Genomic DNA, 6,000 nt, shown 5'->3' on the forward strand with positions numbered 1-6,000 from the left:
TTTGGGCTTGGATATAAGCCCAAGATAGAGGATTACAAGCGAGCTGCTGATGCAAGAAGAGAGAAGCGAATGGCTAGGATTGAAGGAAGGAAGCCTGAAGAAGAAAACTTAGTCATCCCTCCAATCAGGGTTTCATTCCCGAAGGCCGCATATGTGATGCAACCTGAAAAGGGACTTGAAAACTTTTTTTAGAAACTCTCTATGAACATAAACACCCTAGAGGAAGATGAAACCAAGGGCATGGTGGAGGAGACTGAAGTTGGAAGAAAGGATGAAGAGATATTGCAGTTAACCATCTACACGCTAAAAGAAGTTGCCACCAGGACCTTCATTCGAAAGCTAGCCAAGGGAGAGAAGTTCCAGAATTGGGAGACCCAAGAAGCTTCGTTAGTGTTCAAAATATAATCAACAATGTTTGTTTGACTATAATATTGTCTGTTGTTGCTTGTTTTTCTTTTCTATTTTAATTGACAATCGAGGCTCAAGATATCAATTGGATTTTATCCTTATTTTTTAGCCAGCCTTTTCCTTTTAATGAGATCATGCATTTTCAAAATTTATCTTTATGTTTTTACTGTGCATTTACACATCACTTTTCGCTTTCAAGTTTTCTAAAAGCGGATCTTCCACAGCAACACCTACACTTTACATTGAGAATGAATGGCCAAACTTTAAAAAATATATAGTATCAGTAAAAGAGGAAGAATGGGATGAAAATAACATTAGGGAATTCACAAAACTAATAGAGCAGCATGAGCAAGCTTGGAAACCCGCTAAAGAGGAACTTGAAACCATAGATGTGGGCATTGAGGAAATTAAGAGAGAGCTGAAGATAGGGACTATGATCACTCCTAAAGAAAGGGAAGAGTTGATTGTATTACTGACACGACCAAAAGCTTGATGTCTTCTCCTAAGTGCAAGAGTGTCGAAGTAATAAATAACCCAACAAGACCGGGGTCGAACCACAAAAAGGTTAATTGTATAAATTATAAATAACAATACAACAATAATAACAATAACAATAATAATAATAATAATAATAATAATAATAATAATAATAATAATAATACTCAGTACGTGGCGTTGTTATACCTGAGAATGATCTAAAAGATCAGGTTCACAGGTTTCCAGCCTATATACTGATTTTATGAAAAGATCAAAGAGATTTATTATATAATATAAACATATTTCTGATGCGAATGAACAAGGCAAGACCATCAATGTCAGGATCCTTAATCAAACACAGAGCATACTTAATGTACATAAAATATAACAAGAATGTAAATAATAATAATAATAATAATAATAATAATAAAGAAGAGGAAGAAGTTAATGAGAGCTTTGAGATGGAAGATTAATGTAAGGTTTAAACAATGATAAAAACAAATGTCAAAGTTAGAGGATCCACTAATGGTATTTCAAACAAGTATAGTATAAACTCTTATTACTCAACTTGAAAACCACACACGAAGGAGGTTCCAATCAGATTATAAATTGTTAACATAATTACATTAGTTATCTTATTCGAATAATGATAATACTTGTAAATGTTGTCAGACATTCATAATTATAACTTAAATTAACAACAAATCAAGTTCCTTTCATAGCTCAGATGTCGGTTATACCATACAATATGGGCTATGAAAGTGCTAAGTATTTGTTGTACCAAGTGTTATACAACATAAATCTAGATTAACCCTTTAACAAGTAAAGTATTGAAAGTGAACAAGATAACAAATATAAAACATGTTAATATCAAACATTAAAGTCCATGTTGAGTTTATACTATACTTATTTTTACACAATTAGTGTACCCTTTTCACCTTGACATAATAGATTTAGCTAAACATAATGAAAGAAAGAAACATAAATAAACAAGATAAGAACATAATTATACAAATAAAGGAAAGGAAATGAAGAGCATAAACAAGAGATTAATATAACATCAAATAAAACTTAAACACTACATAATACAAAGAAAGAGAGAAAGAGCATGATCTTGATCTGAACAACAAGATGCCTAAATGCATGGCAATGCCTCCTTTTATAGGTCAAAATTTGGAACTATTGATTTGATGAATAATTGTTGAGTGGGTAGCCACATCTTGACTTGGTGAAAATCCTTATCTTCTTTTTTGAATAAAACATCATTGCTAACATCAGAAATGGAACCATATGTACTTATGAAAGTTTTAGGAAATTCTCTTAGCTTTCCAGGAAAAAAAAAGGTTGAGGTCATTTGGACTTCTAGAACTCAAGATATGGGCTGAACACTGAACAGTGTCTGGGCTGCATGACAGATTCGGACTTCTTCGTTGTTGCTATAATTTAGACTTGAAAACAGCCTTCTTAGATCTTTGTGTACACATGATGAAAGTTGTAGGCCTATGTCTTACCAAATCTGTGTAAAAATTTGAGATCATTTGGACATCTAGAACTCGAGATATGACCCAATTACCAAACAGTGTTCCAGTTTGGACTGCACCAACATCTCTTTTCTAAACTTCACCCTTCTTTATCTAAAAAATTTCAGTAGTTGAATTCATCAATCAATCCTTTGATTTATATGATAGGTCTGCATTTAAGATGAACATTTACCATATATTAAGGTATCTTATAGTATTAGACTTGTTATTATAAAACATGCTTTAGTTAAGGAGTTATTGATACTTTAAGTACAAAATGATGATATAAAACCTTGACAAACATGCACTTTTAAATACTAATCAATTACTTCAAGATTATGTAGATGTCTTTGCCTGGTCTTACGAGGATATGCCTGGTTTGGATACTGATATCGTAGTATATAGGGTAGAAGGATGCAAGCCATTTAAGCAAAAGTTGAGGAGAACTCATTCAGAGATTTTAATCAAAGTGAAGGTAGAAATTGAAAAACAGTGGGATGCTGGATTTCTAGAGGTAGTCAAATACCCACAATGGGTATCCAACATAGTGGTAGTGCCCAAAAAGGAAAGTAAGATCAGAGTTTGTGTGGACTTAAACTGGGCTAGCCCTAAAGACAATTTTCAACTGCCACACATAGATATGCTAGTTGACAATGCAGCACGTAGCTCCACATATTCTTTTATGGATGGGTTTTTGGGCTATAATCGGATAAAAATGGCGCAAGAAGATAAGGAGAAGACAACATTTGTAACACCATGGGGAACCTTTTGTTACAAGGTCATGCCATTTAGGTTAAAGAATGACGGGGCCACCTACCAAAGAGCCATGGTGACTCTATTTCATGATATGATGTATAAGGAGATTGAGGTATGCATGGATGATATGATTGCTAAATCTAAAGAAGGAGAGAATCATGTCCAAATATTGAAGAAATTATTTGAAAGACTAAGAAAATATAGGTTGAGGCTTAACCCTACAAAGTGTTCATTCGGTGTAAAATCTAGGAAGTTGTTGGGATTCGTGGTGAGTGACAAAGGGATAGAAGTGGATCCTAACAAAGTAAGGGCTATTCGATTTATACCAGCTCCCAAAACTGAGAAGGATGTAAGAGGTTTCTTAGGAAGGTTGAATTACATTGCCAGGTTTATATCCCAGTTAACCACAATTTGCGATCCAATCTTTCGTTTGTTAAGGAAGAAGAATCCTGGAATTTGGAATAAAAAGTGTGAAGAAGCTTTCGAGAAAATCAAGCAATACCTATTGAATCCAGCCCTACTTATTCCTCTTGTACCAGAAAGGCTGTTGATATTATACTTAACAGTAACTGAAACAACAATGGGGTGTCTACTTGGCTAACATGACAAGACCAGAAAGAAGGAAAGGGCCATTTATTACCTAATCAAGAAGTTCACAGAATGCGAGGCTAGGTATACTATGATTGAGAAACTATGTTGCGCACTCATATGGGCTATAAAGAGGTTATGTCCGTATATGTTGTATCATACCACGTGGTTAATTTCAAAATTATACCCATTACAGTACATCTGTGAAAAGCCCTATCTATCGAGCCGAATTGTAAGATAGCAAGTTTTGTTGGCTGAATACGACATAATATATATGATAAGGAAAGCTGTGAAAGGGAGTGCCATTGCCGATCACCTAGTTGACAATGCTATGGAAGATTATGAGCCATTGAACTTTGACTTTCCTGATGAAGATGTGCTTTCAATCGAGAAAGAGAAATTAGACTGGTGGACCATGTACTTTGACGATGATGTAAATGTATATGATAATGGAGCAGGTGTAGTGATAATCTCTCCTAACAATAAACAATATTCGATTTCAATTAAGTTACAGTTCAGGTGCACTAACAATACAACGGTGCATATTGATATCAGAAATAACCCAACTCATTGTTGCTCAATCAAAGGAGAAATAGATGGAAACCCTTGGTACTATGATATAAAGAATTTTGTCTAAAACTAGTCATATCCCATGGGGGCATCCAAAATTGATAAGAAGATCTTAAGGAGGTTGGCAATGGACTTTTATCTTGATGGGAAGATTTTGTACAAGAAGTCATCTAACGAGACTTTGTTAAGGTGTTTGGATGAAGTCGATGCCAAAAATGCATTACGGGAAGTCCATGAAGGGATTTGCTCAACCCATGCTAGCGGACACATTATGGCTAGGAAAATACAAAGGGTCGGTTACTTCTGGATGACATTAGAGAAGGATTGCATCAACTATGTCCGAAAATGCCATAAGCAGTGTACGGTGACAAAATCAACTTTGTGCTAATAGAACTTCAATGGAAAGATGATAATAGAACTTTGTGCTAAATGAAAAATCAAGCATTCCAATTCCTCACCATATAGGCCAAAGATGAACGGCGCAATAGATGCTACTAACAAAAATGTCAAGAATATTATTCAGAAGATGGTAGTCACAAGGATTGGCACAATGCTGATTTGCCCTTCATGCATACCGTACCGCAAACCGAACTTCAACAGGAGCTACCTCCGTACACTTTGGTATATGGAATGGAGGCAGTGATGCCTTTAGAAGTGAAGATCCCATCATTAAGAGTACAGATGAACTCTGAGCTAGAAGAGGCAGAATGGGAAAAAGTTAGATATGAACAATTAAATCTGATAAGTGAGAAGAGGATAGCTGCAATCTATCATCATTAACTCTACCAAAAAAGGATGGCTAAATCATATGACAAGAAGGTTCGACCTCGAGGATTCTAGGAAGGAGACCTTGTACTGAAGAAGATATTGTCTTTACTAGAAGAAGATCAGAGTAAATAGGCACCCAACTATGATGGCCCTTATGTGGTAAAGAAAGCTTTCTCAAGAGGAGCTTTGTTGTTGTCTAGAATGGATGGAGAAGATTTAGTTAGACATGTGAATTCTGACTCTATAAAGAAATATAATGCTTGATGTATTCCATGTTTTCTCAATCAAATAAAGTCTGGCCATGGATTCTTTTTGTAAAGAACTTTTTCTTCATTAAGCGCATAATCTCATAACATTTGAAACCTTTTTACTTAAAGGAACCAATTTAACGCACGACTAAGGAATCATAATATGCTCAAGATAACTCAACCAATGCCCAACTTGAAAAGAACCAAACCAAAAGCTAAACTTGACCTATATTGCATACCATACTAGGGGCAAAAAACAAAATCATTCATTAAAGGGAATCATCATAAAAACCTTTGAAACACCTTTATAAGAATTGCTTAAAATAAAATATGATGATTGCATTGAGAGTTTCAATTTTTGTGAACAAAACCATATCTTTTGAGTTTTCCTTCTAAAATAATTTCTTAAAAAAGGAAAAGGCAATTAAAACATCGGTAAGAGTATAATAAAAGGCAATATTCAATGGAGCAAGAAAAGGCCCTGTAAAGAACTAAAGATTTCTTCACCAAGCATGAAAAGGATAGGAAATATAGCACGCGGAGCACGTAAGGGTTCAAGAGGACAGGTCGGGCAAATAAATAGAAACAAAAGTTCAAAGAAGGCTACAACAGAAAAGGGGACCTATGTTTCCAAAATAGGTAACAAAAACATGCATCCTATATTG

The sequence above is a fragment of the Populus alba genome, chromosome 1 (assembly GCF_005239225.2).
Source record: "Populus alba chromosome 1, ASM523922v2, whole genome shotgun sequence".
Classification (NCBI taxonomy): domain Eukaryota; kingdom Viridiplantae; phylum Streptophyta; class Magnoliopsida; order Malpighiales; family Salicaceae; genus Populus; species Populus alba.